The sequence below is a fragment of the Neophocaena asiaeorientalis genome, unplaced genomic scaffold, assembly GCF_003031525.2.
Source record: "Neophocaena asiaeorientalis asiaeorientalis breed wild unplaced genomic scaffold, Neophocaena_asiaeorientalis_V1.1 scaffold249, whole genome shotgun sequence".
Taxonomy (NCBI): Eukaryota; Metazoa; Chordata; class Mammalia; order Artiodactyla; family Phocoenidae; genus Neophocaena; species Neophocaena asiaeorientalis.
In genome coordinates, this window is record NW_020172625.1 from 4738488 (window position 1) to 4754013 (window position 15526).

At 39.0% G+C, this 15526-nt stretch overlaps 1 protein-coding gene across 2 annotated transcripts in view; it reads right to left on the reverse strand.

Moving 5' to 3' along the window:
- PCSK5 (proprotein convertase subtilisin/kexin type 5) overlaps nucleotides 1-15526 on the reverse strand; it is a 442496-nt gene that overhangs the window by 330875 nt on the left and 96095 nt on the right. The gene's annotated exons all lie outside the window — the stretch shown is intronic.

The following is a 15526-nucleotide window of genomic DNA, read 5'->3' on the forward strand; positions in this document are numbered from 1 at the left end:
TGGGTTTATCTCTGGACTTTCTATCGTGTTCCATTTATCTATATTTCTGGTTTTGTGCCAGTACCATACTGTCTTGATTACTGTAGCTTTGTAGTATAGTCTGAAGTCAGGGAGCCTGATTTCTCTAGCTCCGTTTTTCTTTCTCAAGATCGCTTTGGCTATTCGGGATTGTTTCAGTTTCCATACAAATTGTGAAATTTTTGTTCTACTTCTGTGAAAAATGCCATTGGTAATTTGATAGGGATTGCATTGAATATGTAGATTGCTTTGGGTAGTAGAGTCATTTTCACAATGTTGAATCTTCCAATCCAATCCAAGAATATGGTATATCTTTCCATCTGTTTGTATCATATTTAATTTCTTTCATCAGTGTCTAATAGTTTTCTGCATACAGGTCTTTTGTCTCAAGTAGGTATATTCCAGGTATTTTACTCGTTTTATTGCAGTGATAAATAGGAGTGTTTCCTTAGTTTCTCTTTCAGATTTTTCATCATTAGTGTATAGGAATACAAGAGATTTCTGTGCATTAATTTTGTATCCTGCTACTCTACCAGATTTGTTTATTAGCTCTCGTAGTTTTCTGGTAGCATCTTTAGGATTCTCTATGTATAGTAGCATGTCATCTGCAAACAGTGACAGCTTTACTACTTCTTTTCTGATTTGGATTCCTTTTATTTCTTTCTCTTCTCTGATTGCTGTGGCTAAAACTTCCAACACTATGTTGAATAACAGTGGTGAGAGTGGACAACCTTGTCTTGTTCCTGATGTTAGAGAAAATGGTTTCAGTTTCTCACCACTGAGAACGATGTTGGCTATGGATTTGTCAAATATGGCCTTTATTATGTTGAGGTAAGTTCCCTCTATGCCTACTTTCTGGAAGGTTTTTATTATAAGTGGGTGTTGAATTTTGTTGAAAGCTTTTCCTGCACCTATTGAGATGATCATATAGTTTTTCTCCTTCAGTTTGTTAATTTGGTTTACCACATTAATTGATTTGCATATATTGAAGAACCCTTGAAGAATCCTTGCATTCCTGGGATAAGCCCCACTTGATCATGGTGTATGATCCTTTTAATCTGCTGTTGGATTCTGTTTGCTAGTATTTTGTTGAGAATTTTTGCATCTTTGTTCATCAGTGATGTTGGCCTGTAGCTTTCTTTCTTTGTGACATCTTTGTCTGGTTTTGGTATCAGGGTGATGGTGGCCTCGTAGCATGAGTTTGGGAGTGTTCCTCTCTCTACTATATATGCTTTCATTACTTTAAATATGTCCTGCTACACCCTTTTGGCTTGCAGAGTTTCTGCTGAGAAACCAGCTGTTAACCTTATGGGGATTCCCTTGTATGTTAGTTGTTGCTTCTCCCTTGCTGCTCTTAATATTTTTTCTTTGCATTTAATTTTTCATAATTTGCTATGTGTCTTGGCATGCTTCTCCTTATATTTATCCTGTATGGGACTCTGCACTTCCTGGACTTGATTGACTATTTCCTTTCCCGTACTAGTGAAGTTTTCAACTATAATCTCTTCAAATATTTTCTCAGTCCCTTTCTTTTTCTCTTCTTCTTCTGGGACCCCTATAATTCGAATGTTGGTGTGTTTACTGTTGTCCCAGAGGTCTCTGAGACTGTCCTCAAATCTTTCCATTCATTTTTCTTTATTCTGTTCTGCGGTAGTTATTTCTACTATTTTATCTTCCAGGTCACTTATCCGTTCTTCTTCCTCAGTTATTCTGCTTTGATTCCTTCTAGAGAATTTTTAATTTCCTTTATTGTGTTGTTCATCATTGGTTGTTTGCTCCTTAGTTCTTCTAGGTCCTGTTAAATGTTTCTTGTATTTTTTCCATTCTATTGCCAAGATTTTGGATCATCTTTACTATCATTACTCTGAATTCTTTTTTAGGTAGACTGCCTATTTCCTCTTCATTTGTTTGGTTGGGTGGCTTTTTACTTTGCTCCTTCAGCTGCTGGGTATTTCTCTGTCTTCTCATTTTGCTTAACTTACTGCATTTGGGGTCTCCTTTTTGCAGGCTGTAGGTTTGTAGTTCTCGTTGTTTTTGGTGTCTGCCCCCAGTGTCTAAGGTTGGGTCAGTGGGTTGTGTAGGCTTCCTGATGGATGGGACTGGTGCCTGTGTTCTGGTGGATGAGGCTGGATCTTGTCTTTTTGGTGGGCAGGACCGCATCCGGTGGTGTGTTTTGGGGTGTCTGTGAACTTATTTTGATTTTAGGCAGCCTCTCTGCTAATGGGTGGTGTTGTGTTCCTGTCTCACTAGTTGTTTGCCATGGTGTGTCCAGCATTGTAGCTTGCTGGTCGTTGTGTGGAGCTGGGTCTTAGCTTTGAGATGGAGATCTCTGGAAGAGCTTTCACCGTTTCATATTACGTGGGGTTGGGTGGTCTCTGGTGGACCAATGTCCTGAACTCGGTTCTCCCACCTAAGAGGCTCAGGCCTGACACCTGGCCAGAGCACCAAGACCCTATCAGCCACACAGCTCAGAAGAAAAGGGAGGAAAAAAAGGAAAGAAAGAAAAATAAATAAAGTTATTAAAATAAAAATTTTTTAATTATAAAAAAGTAATAAAGAAAAAGAAAGAAGAGAGCAACCAAACCAATAAACAAATCTACCAATGATAACAAGTGCTAAAACTATACTAGGGAAAAAAAAAAGTAACAGACAGAACCCTAGGACAAATGGTAAAAGCAAAGCTATACAGACAAAAATCACACAAAGAAGCATACACATACACACTCACAAAAAGAGAAAAAAAAATATACAAGAAAAGGAAGGGAGCAACCAAATCAATAAACAAATCTACCAATGATAATAAGCTCTAAATACTACATTAAGATAAACATAAACTAGAAACAAATTAGATGCAGAAAGCAAACCCCAAGTCTACAGTTGCTTCTAAATCCACCATCTCAATTTTGGGATGATTCGTTGGCTATTCAGGTATTCCACAGATGCAGGTACATCAAGTTGATTGTGGAGATTTAATCCACTGCTCCTGAGGCTGCTGGGAGAGATTTCCTTTTCTCTTCTTTGTTCACACAGCTCCTGGGGTTCACACCTTTGGATTTGGCCCTGCCTCTGCATGTAGGTCGCTTGAGGGGCCTGTAGCTCAGGCCAGGGGGAGGGAGGGATACGAATGCAGGGTGAGCCTGCAGGGGCAGAGGTTGGTGTGATGTTGCAATAGCCTGAGGCACACCATGTGTTCTCCCAGGGAACTTTTCTCTGGATAACAGGACCCTGGCAGTGGCGCGCTGCACAGGCTCCCGGGAGGGGAGTGGATAGTGACCTGTGCTCTCACACAGGCTTCTTGGTGGCTGCAGCAGCAGTGTTAGTGTTTCATGCACATCTCTGGTGTCTGCGCTGATAGCCGCGACTCACACCTGTCTCTGGAGCTTGTTAAGGCGGTGCTCTGAATCCCCTCTCCTTGTGCACCCAAAAACAATGGTCTCTTGCCTCTTAGGCAGGTCCCGGCTAGCTGTGGCACACTAGCCCCCTTCATGCAGTCTTCCCACAGCCAACCCCAGTCCTCTCCCTGGGATCTGACCTCTGACTCCGGAGCCTCAGCTCCCAGCCCCCACCCGCTCTGGCCGGCAGGTGAGCAGACAAGCCTTTCAGGCTGGTGAGTGCTGGTCGACACCAATCCTCTGTGCGGGAATCTCTCCGCTTTGCCCTCTGCACCCCTGTTGCTGTGCTCTCCTCTGTGGCTCTGAAGCTTCCCCCACGCCATCCCCCGTCTCCGCCAGTGAAGGGGCTTCCTAGTGTGTGGAAGCTCTTCCTCCTTCACAGCTCCCTCCCAGAGGTGCAGGTCCCATCCTTATTCTTTTGTCTGTGGTTTTTTTTTTTTTTCTTTTGCTCTACCCAGGTACGTGGGAAGTTTCTTTCCTTTTGGGAAGTCTGAGGTCTTCTGCCAGCAATCAGTAGGTGTTTTGTAGGAGTTGTTCCACACGTAGATGTATTTTTGATGTATTTGTGGGGAGGAAGGTGATCACCTCTTACCACTCCACCACCTTGAAGGTTCCCCCTACACTACTTTATGTAAACTAAACAACAAGGTCCTACTGCATAGCACAGGGAACAATATGCAATATCTTGTAATAACCTATAATCGAAAAGAATCTGAAAAATAATTTATATATATTCTGTATACCAGAAACTAACATAACATTGTAAGTCAACTATACTTCAATAAAAATAAATAAATAAAATAAAAATAAATAAAATTTTAAAAATCTGTTTTATAGACAAATTCAGAAACATATCTAGTTAGCTGAGTAAAGTGTAAAAATATGCTTGGAATTTTTTGTAAAATTTGGCGTCAAAAAGCTCTAAGAAATGGAAAAAAAAATAGAATCATTACCCTTTAAGTGGACATAGAACTGACATGTAGTAGATTCTTAGTATGGCCAAGCATTGTACTAATCCCTTTATATGAACTAGCTTCATTTAAGAGTCAGAACAACTACTGGAGAGAGGTACTTTTATCATCTGCTTTTAACAGCTAAAGAACATGAGACTTAGCCTAGGTAACCTTCCAAAGGTCAAAGAGCTGGTCAATAGTAGAATTAGGATTCAAAACCAAGCAGTCCTATGGTCTATGGAAACTCTTCTGTTAAAAGTTGAAACAAAAAGGGCTCAGGGGAGGGCAAAACACTGCAGACTCAGATAAGGAGCAGATTAGGAGTGGATGTTGGACAGTATAGCTCCAGTAAAGAAATTCAAATAGTAGAAGTCTCACTGGTCTTAGCACTGTGATCAGTACATTCAAGTGACAAGGCGGAACCTAGGTGGGTAATACTTTAGAGGCCTTCTCATGTTTCCTTATTCCACTTTCTGAAACACATCTTTTAGCAAATCATCAGTTTCTATTTGAACAGTTTCAATTACAGGGAGCTCACTTCTTTACTGAAGAGCCAATGACGTGCTGGTAAATCAGTTCTTTGAAAAGAAAATCTCTTATTTCTAGTGTTTGCCAATTTCCACAGTGTAAATACTCACATCATGGCCAGTTTTAAGCTACCATGCTTGCAGAATTCCTGAATGTGTAACAGTAAGCTTTCACAAGCTGTTGGAAGGTCACCCAGCACACCACCGGGAACAGCTCACTCCATTGTTGGTCCTGCTCCATTTCTGATGAAGTCATCACTTCCCATAGGTCTGCCATCTGCTTCTCAGTACAGCTGAACCATGCAGGGGTTAGAGGCGCTGACCCTCCACGCAGTTGAAAATCCACGTATAACTGATAGCCGGCCACCTGTATGCACGGTTCCTCTGTATCTGCCTTTCCCCATCACAGATTCAACCAACCGCAAATTGTGTACTACTATAGTATTTACTACTGAAAAAAATTCCACATATAAGTCAACTGGTGCAGTTCAAACCTGTGCTATTCAAGGGTCAACCACACTTGGGAACCACTGGGAAGTACCTAGGATTAGTTCTCTCCTTTGCAGTTTCAGACAATAGTGTTACTCTCTCTTGCAATTCTTTGGAGAAGATCTTTTTTAACCTTTCATTCTCAGGGCTACCTGAAGCAAGAGGACTTTGAGCTTTTGTGAGCCCATAAGCTGATGGGTTCTCCTTGGGATCTATGAAGTAGAGATTCTGTGACCCCAAAACTGAAGATGCCTTCACAGATTTTAGAAGATCTAAATTAAGCTAGGGAAGTTCTCAGACATTTACTACTATATTTATGGGCCACTTTGATGGACTTCAAAACCTTTGTTATCACACACATTAAAAAAAAAAAAGATATCCCTGGCCAAAATAGATCCAATGTACATTTACCCAAGAATGATTATTCAATTTATGAACTTTCCAGAATTTCCAAGGAAGCCCAGTACGTTTCAACACCACCAAACTCAGCATAGCAAGTAAGGGATACTAGCTAGGTGAATCAGGCAGAGGAAAGGTTAAATTCCACCTCTGCTACCTGCCAGTCGTATGACTTTGTCTAGTTACCTAAATTCTTGAAATCTGATTTGTAGTTTGAATGCAGAGCATTGTTACGAAGGTTGAAGAAGATAAAATAGGTAACAAAATGGATGCTTCCACATTCATAGGAGGCATCAGTGTTCCTAACAGTTTACAGAAGATGACCTCGGTTTAAAAAAAAAAAAAAAGGAGAAATAGATTACTACAAAATAATGAGATGATGATTCTCTTCATTATCTGGAGAGATAGGTTAGGCAAACTTGAAAGGGCAATTCATCCTTGTAAGGATAGCTAGGATGATTTGAATATTTTACATTTGTGGCTGGAGGTCTCAGCTGGTGGTTGGAGATCAGGGATGGGGTGCAGGAGAAGAGAACAGTGTCCAGTTATTTTCTGGCACATCGGTCAAATGACCTCCTATGAATCACCCTGTTTTACTCCTATGTATTTATACCAGTGTTCCAACTTTGTTAGAACGGATCACATCTACCATAATATAATTTTGACAGAAGATCATTTCTTACTTACAAAATTTTAAGGATGTCCCACTTAATACCAAAGAAACATCAGAAAATAGAAAATATTAGAAGAAAGGCTGTTGTACAAAATATGCTCAAATAGAGGATAATGAGAAGAAATCCAGTTCCTAAAATTCTACTCATAGTTGAGCGTCAAAAAATTGAGGCAGTATAGTCAACAGATCTTTGACAAAGGAGCAAAGGCAATATAATGGACCTAAGATAGTCCCTTCAACAAATGATGCTGTAGCAAGTGGACATCCACATGCAAAAAAAAAAAAAAAAAAAAAGAATCTGGACATAGACCTACCACCTTCCACAAGAATTAACTCAAAATAGCTCATGGACCTAAATATAAAATGCAAGACTAAAAAAAACTTCTAGAAGATAACATAGGAGAAAACCTAGATGATCTTGACTATGGTGATGACTTTTTAGATATGACACTGAAGACATAATGCATGAAAGAAGTAACTGAAAAGCTAGACCTCATTAAAATTTAAAACTTCTGCTCTGTGAAAGACAATGTCAAGAGAACGAGGGGACAAGCCACAGAATGGGAGAAAATATTTGCAAAAGATAAAGGAATGTTATCCAAAATGTACAAAGTACTCTTAAATTCAACAATAAGAAAATAACCCAATTAAAAAATGGGCCAGTGACCTTAACAGACACCTCACTGAAGAAGATGATATACAGAAGGTAAATAAGCATATGAAAAGATGTTCCAAATCATATGTCAGCAGAGAGATGTAGATTTAAACACCTATTAGAATGGCCAAAATCCAGAACACTGACACCACCAAATGTTGGTGAGGATGTGAAGCAACAGGAACTCTCATTCATTGCTGGTGGGAATTAAAAACAAATGGTTCAGTCACTTTGGAAGACTGCTTGGCAGTTTCTTACAAAACTAAACAATACTCTTAACCATACAATCCAGCAATTGTGCTCCTTGGCATTTACCCAAAGGAGTTGAAAATTTATGTCCACACAAAATCCTGCAAAGGGATATCTATAGCAGCTTTGTTCATAACTGCCAAAACTTGGAAGCAATCAAGATGCCCTTCAGTAGGTGGATAAATAAACTGTGGTGCCACAGAAAATGAAATATTATTCAGTACTAAAAAGCAATGCTCTAACAAGCCAGGAAAGGACATGGAGGAACCTTAAATGCATATGACTAAGTAAAAGAAGCCAATCTGAAAAGGCTAAACTGTACGATTCCAACTATATGACATTCTGGAAACGGCAAAACTATGGAGAAAGTAAAAAGATAAGTGGTTGCCAGGGATTGAGGATCAGGGGATAAACAGGCAGAGCACAAAGAATTTTTAGGGCAGTGGAAATGCTCTGTATGAAACTTGAATGATGAATACATGTCATTGTACATGTGTCCAAACCCACAGAATGTACAACAGTAAGAGTGAACCCTAATGTAAACTATACATCTAGTGTGTATGATGTGTCAATGTAGGTTCATCAGCTGTGACAAATGGACCACTCTGGAGGTAGATATTGATACTGAGGGAGACTGGGTATGTGTTGGAGTAGGTGGTATACGGGAAATCTCTGTACCTTCCCCTCCATTTTTCTGTGAAGTTAAAGTTTCTCTTTAAAAAAATTAGTCTTTTAAAAGAAAAGGAATTTCACAGAGCAGCCAAAGGGTAACTGGATGAGCAGCCAAAGGGTAACTGGATGATCTATGAATTTAGTTTAGTGGACCACATTTCTCTCATTTGTAAATTTTGTGATCCTCTTTGATTCTTTCCAACCCTAACACATTTTGAATTAGAAACTTTCAGTCCTAAAAACATTTAACAAAGTAAAACCAATAAGCCAACAAAAAAATCTTGTTTCCTTTAAGGAATCTCTACATGTCTTGTCTTAGTGTTTGCAGAATTGGCTTCAGCTATATTACCCAGCCATGTTGCTAAAGGGTAACCAGTCTCTGAAACTTACTGGGTATTTCTGAGATACTAAGATCAGGCTTACCTTTACATGTATGGCCCACTGCATGTGCCACAGTTCTAACCATTCTTAAATTACTCAGATGCAAAAACTGAGTCAGGTTCTGGAAATCTGGGTCCGAAACCACATATCCTTCTCTCCTGCTTCCTTCCATTTTCACAGCACCTTGCAGTTCAGGCCATTGGCTCTGCTCTACTACTTTTAATCTTTCTAACCTAGTTTAGGCTTTCGATCTATCCTCCGGACATTAAAACAGTTTTATCAAGCACTTACTATATTCTGGCTATTATACTGGCCAGAGCAATGTCACTGTGCTCAAGTCCTTGAAGTCCAGTCTGTGTGACGGACACACAAGGAATTTTTATTAAAAAAAATTTTTTTTTACAAAAACACAAGTATTATAACAGGGGTTCTCAGGGTACTGTGGGAACATGGAACCCAGTCAGGGGGAAGCGTGGGAAGGCTGAGAGCACTTCCGAGAGAAAATGACATCTAAGCTCCCAAATATACGTTGACTAGCGAGAGGGCGAGCAGGGGATAAAGAGGATGTGTTTATTTTCGATAAGCATATGGAATAATCAAAGAGAGACTGGAGTGTTCAAAGAACTGAAAGAAATTCAGTACAGCTGGAGGATACAGATGCAAGAGGTGGGGGAAGATGAGAAACATGGAAAGAGATGAGACTGGAGAGGTAGGCGGGGGCCAGACTGTAAATGTTCCTATAAGCCATGTTTTTTTTTTTTTTTTTTTAATTTTGAACTTTACCATAATTTGATGAAAAATCATGTAAGGGTTTTAAGATAGGGATTGTCATGGTTTGGATGTCTAAAAGTGCATCTCAAACTTAATTCCCAAGAAAAATACTTGATCTCCACCCGCTCTGACCCCTACAAAGCCGCTCATGCCCAAGGTTCTCAGTCTCCCCCACACCAGAGCATCTATAGCTGCTCTCCTTCTCTATAAACACCCATCAGCGAATCCTTCCAAACAGCTCTTGAACCTGACCTCTTCCCACCATCTCCACGGCCCCAAACCGAATCAAGCTACTATCATCTCTTATTCCTCTACAGTCTACTTTCCATATAATGGTAAAAGTGATCATTGTAAACTATGTCAGAGTTATTCTCCATAAATATTCCCAATAATTCCCAATGACTTTCCCTCACACTTTCAATAATACCCCATGTCCATTCCATGGCCTACAAAGGGCTCATGACCTGATGTGGCGCCATCTCCCTGTCCTCTTGCCCCACCCCTCTCGTCTTTCGCTCACTGTACTCCACCCCAGTATCCTGTCCCATCCCAACCCACTGTCATCTCAAGGCCTTGACACTTGCTATTCTCCCACACGAGGATGTTCTTCCTCGGGTATCCACGTGGCTGCCTCTCTTATGCTCAAATGTCACCTCCTAAGAGAGGCTCTTCCTAGTAAACCTATCTGAAATAGCATTCTATGTCATTCTCCACCCTTGACGCTGACTGCCTTTTCTTCACAGCATTCATAACTACTATATTATCTATCAATTTGTCTCTTTATTGTTTGTCTCCCACACTGGACTATAAACTCCGTGAAGGCAATCACTTTGCCTTATTTATTTCTGTATTCACACTAACACATAGAAGTTCAATAATTAAATACCAGTTAAATGAACAGACTGGGTTTTTAAAAGTCATTGTGGGTCCCCTAGAACATAAAGGAAAGTGTGGAGTTGAATTAATTGGGAGAGAACTCTAGTGATTGAGCAATGACAGTGGTCGAGATTAGTGGGACCATGGAAACTACAGTATTTGATACACAGCAGGCATTCTTCGTATTTGTTGATAATGACAGTGAATGGGTATGGTGACAGAAGAGAGAGGAATCAGGAATGATCAAACATCTGGCTTGGACTACAGAGCAGAGGATAGGGTCACTTACTGAGAAAAGAAACATGGGAAGAGGAGAAAATCTGCCTGGAGGATGAAAACGTTGAGCTCAGTTTTAGAAACATGGGAATTTAAATAACATCCAAGCAGGAGTTGCCTGTAGTGACTGCATGTGTGGATCTAAAGTTTCTTTCTCCCCAGACCCATGAGTGAATTCTTCCTAAAATTTTGGCATCGTGCTGTTATTTCCCACCTCAAATCTTCTTCTCATGTATAAAGCGCTAACGTCTTTGCCTCCGAGTTGCTCCGCAATCTGGCAATGAACATACACTGTCTAGTGCCCCTTGTTGCCCCAAAGTTCAAAAATCCCTAAGGGTAGCATACAGTATATAAATTTGATGGTCTTAGCAAATTCAAGGTCATGACCACGTGTGGCTGAGAGCAAAAATGGCTACAATTCTCCACAGCTCCCTGTGCTTATGGCACATGTAATCCTTCCCATGAAGCAAGGAGGTTTTTCTTCACCCTTTGATTCTGGGCAGATCTGGTGACTTGCTTTGGCCAAAACAGTGTAGCAGAAGTAACAGTGATCCATTTCCACAGTTCCCACACCCTTTCGCTTATAATCCTTCCTGGCTGCCATGTGAACAAGCCAAGGTAACCTGCTAAAAGATGGGAGATCACATGGAACACATAAAACTGTCCTGGCTAAACTCACACTAGACTAGCTAGCTACCAGCTGACCAGGAATGGCTCACAGATGCATTCGCGAGCCAACACAATACCAGAGAACTGTCCAGCTGAGTTCAGCCCAAATTTCGGACATGGAGAATCATAAACCTAATAAAGAGCTATTGTCTTAAACCACAAAATCTTGGGGATGATCTTTACACAGCAAAAGTTAACTAACATATGAGGTTATAAGCCTGAGGGAAGTAAGTCAAACCAGAACGACAGGGAAAAAAAAAATTCAGCGAATCAAGGTGAAATAGCTGATCAAGAAGAGAAGAAGAATTGGCTGTATAATTGAGGAGGAAGAGAGCAGTAAGGACACTTAATGTATCAAACACACAATCCTAAAGCAAATTCTAAGATCCCTGTGATTCATTCGCTTCGTAGGAAGCCCAGTGTTTTCCTGCTCATCCCATCGAGCCCTCATTATCAGCAATTTCTGATTGTATATAGGTTTTATCTTCTCAATGAAATTATAAGCCACTTTTAATAATGAAGTCTGTATTACGCATCTTTATAACCTCTAGGGTTCATAGTAAAAATACTCAACAGTTAATGAATTGATATTTAGTCAAGAGAGAAGGCAGAAGTAAATTCTGAGAAAAAATGCAGAAGAACATAATTTACGTAGTTAAGACATAAATGCAGGTAATAGAAAAGGTTCAAGTAAGATCTACAAATCTTTGCCTTCTCATGGCTCATAATACGGCACCTGCTTATTCAACTTTACCAACAAAAAGATTCAAGAAGTAACATAGGAAATGTGCAGGGGCCAAATAATTACATAAGGAAAAAGAACATTCATTTAGGGGTATTGGTTATGCTAACGCCCCGCTAATAATGCTCAACACTTCTGGCAGAAGATGTGAAAAGAGATGCAACACGGTGACACATGAACTATTATCCCCTTACAGGCCTGGTGGGAAATGTCTCCTGGCTGGAGAGGAATTCAGGGGTACAGGTCTGTTTCCTTTGGAACAATACAGGGCATGATGGAAGTAAACACTTCTTGACTCTTCTCTGGTATCCGGTCAACGGCTCAATTTTAATACTGTCTTTCCTTGTAGGTCATGCAGTAAATTCTTCCATGAGTTGAGGAGAAACTCCACGTTACCAAATGACTTTTCCTGACTATGAATCGAGCACCAATTATTCCTAATATACTATTCTTTGCCCAAATTGTGCAATTAGTAAAAAGTTGTGTTTGTTTAGGGATGATCTCAATTGAAATTTTTCCTTGAGTGCCTATAAAACCAAGAAATAATTCCTACATTGGAGCTCATGAAAATGAATCTGAGAAGCAACTGAGCTGCATTATTTAATAACTATGCAAACATTAGCAAGAAGCAAACTTCATTCTTTGCTAAAATGTAACTTCTTTGCTTACATTGTTTACAAAATTCTGCTTGCATAGAACTCTTCACTCTCTCGTCTCCTTTAGGCATAAATCTGACTCAGAAACTCCAGTCTCTTCTTTTTTCACCAAGATGTCAGGAAGAACAGCTCAGATTGGAGAACTTTTCCTTTCCTTTAAAATAAGTAGGATGCAGTATGGTTTGGATAAGCCTAACCAACTGACTTCAGAACTCAGTTGCTCCACTATTTTTATTTTTTCAAAGTCACAGAAGAAATTTTGAGAAAAAAATGACAGAAAACAATTTTTTGTTATATTAGAGACATTTAAGGTCGAGGAGGAAGAATCTGAGCATCATTTGAAGATATGTGAATATACCCTTACTAATATGTCATGTTTCTTCATTTACATTATTTCATAAATGGCAGTATTCTTATGGAGCATAATAGTAGAGGCAACTATTTTTCAGGTGAGAAAAAAATCCATTTTACAGTTAGAAAAATAATGAAGAACTAGGAATAAACCTATATAAGATCTTCCCAAACCTTCAATCATTCTGCCATTCAGGTTTTGACCATACAATCATTTTCTCTTAAATAGATGGATGGGTGGATGGACGAATGGACAAATGGACAGAAGGATAGAAGGATGAACAAAGAATGAATAGACAGAGAAGCAAACAGACAATACACGTAGGTTACTTCCAAGTCCTATTATATTTCAGTTTTATTTTCAAATTTCTATTGAAGGATGTGTTCCTTTCCAGGACCCTGCAGAACTTCTGAACAGTAAAAGCCACTTCCTCTTCCCTGAGTCAACTCCTCAAACGCCCATAGATTAGATGCTCCCAAAGGATATTTTCAATCAAGACTAAGTCACAAAATGAAACATATGTAGGAGGAAGAGGATACAGGGGGACGGAAGAGGAAGAGAGGGTCAAATCCACATGACAGTGAAGCTGCACATACTCAAGTTATGTCCAGAGCTATTAGATAGCTCATCCCTTTCCAGAACAAGAACTACTTGAACTTTCCTAACAGAACATATTTAATGTATTTACTGTTAACATAGAGAGCAGCATAAACTTGGTTTAAATATTAACAGTGGTTCCCCTAATTTTTGTTTCAAAAAAGGACACTGAAGTAGATATGCTTAAAAGGACAAAAAAGATGTGTTAGTCTGTTGGAATGATATATAAAAATTAATGGGATATGGAATTTCAAACAGTCTTTTCAGATTTTAACTTTGTTTCTCTCTGGATATATGAGATTACTGACTCAACTTCCTGAAAGTTCTGAAGGGTTTTCACCATGCCCTCTAATACATCATTACCTCAAATACATTAGTTCTATAAGAAACCTGTAATAATTGTGGTATAGAAACTCTGAGAAGAGGGAATAATACTATCAGCGTGTCAAAATTCTTATTCTTAAAGTTAAGTGATCATATCAGAAGAGATAGGGTGGGCAAAGCTCACATGGTCATGATGGGTCACAGACAAAATGTGAGTTCACTTTCGCTTTCCTGTCAACACAATAGCCCACTTGGACACCCATGAATCTTTGCTTTTTCCTGGTGACATGAATTCTTCAGGTATAATCTAGTCTTTATGTTTTTATATAATCAAAGAAGAGGTCTAATATTTATAACGGACCAAAAAATAAGTGTCTTCTTAGAAAAAGAGAGAAATTCCTTAGTATCAATAAATGTGGTTTACACTATCAACTTTTTCTTTTTCCTATGTAGTACAAATGAACGACCTCAAAACTTAACGTCTGAAAAAAAATTATTATTATGGCTCATAGTTCTATGGGTTGGCAGGGCTCAGCTGGGTGGTTCTCCTTTGGGGCCTCCCATGTAGTTGCAGTCAGATGTCCACCGGGGCTAGATGCATCTGAAGGCCTGACTGACATGGAGGTTTAAGATGGCGTCTTCATTCACATGAACAGCTGGAGAATTTTCACCCTTCTGTGTAAGATTCAGTTATTAATGCATACTTGCCCCAGCTGAGTTATCTGCAAGTCCTTCTGAACAACATATATCTGTTATATAATGATTTCTATCCCATAATAGCTAGAGGAATACCAGTTCCATTACCATTTCTCTACATCTGTTAACTGTCAAAACATTTCATTCATTCACTTATGTTTTATTAGTTTGTTTTTAATTCTCCAAAGTTAATTATATGCTTTCTAGATTTTGAGCCTACATCAGGGAATGAGAAAATACTTAGTCTGGCCTTCACAAAGTTTACATTCAAGTTGGAGTAGATAAATAATAAATAGACAAATGAGACAAACAATATAGTTAGAGATTATGGTAATAATTATAAAGGAAATAAAGAAGAGACCTTGGACAATGACAAGGGAAATGTGTTATTAAACGTATACCTTGAGTTTTTCACAATTTTACTACTATTAAGCAGACGTTTAGTCAATGAACACAGAAACTTTGTTCTGAAAAAAGATGTTTATAGGTATAAGCCAATAAATCCCAGCCTCAGAAAAGCAAATTAGGGCAAAATTGAGATTCCAGACCTATTGCCATTTAAAATTTAAAAAGTAAAACAAAAAATATTTTCACATTTCAAATCAAACTTTTAAACCAAAACATTTTCTAAGACAAAAAAATCCCTAACAATAAAGAATGTGAAATATGTTATAACTGTGACGCATCCACAGAAAAATAAATCTATATTGCAAAGCAAAAACAATCTCACCTCCGACAACCAGCCAAATCAATCTCAGATAGCTACTAAAAAGCCTGCTTTAATATTGTTCCTTCTAGACTGAGTAAAAATGATTGTCTGAATCTCCCTGACGTCTTTGCTTTCATTGTCCACTTGAAGATGTAAACGAGTATAAAATCTACAAAGTGGATGTAAAGGACAAGGAAACATTTTGCTTGGACTGGCCAATACTATGTCTAGTGCTTCTTCTCCTGTGGCAAGTGTAGAAGCTTCAAAAAAGATGAAGGATTCCATAATACATGTGATTAGCTAGCTATTCAATAAAGGAACCTACAGAGAAGACAGCCTCTTCGACCTAGTGAGATTCTCTCCAGAGCCTGAAGTATAATGAGCAAGAAAACCAAGTCATTTGTATCCTACACCAGCAAGCGTAACTGCGAATGTTTTTCTTATCAATAA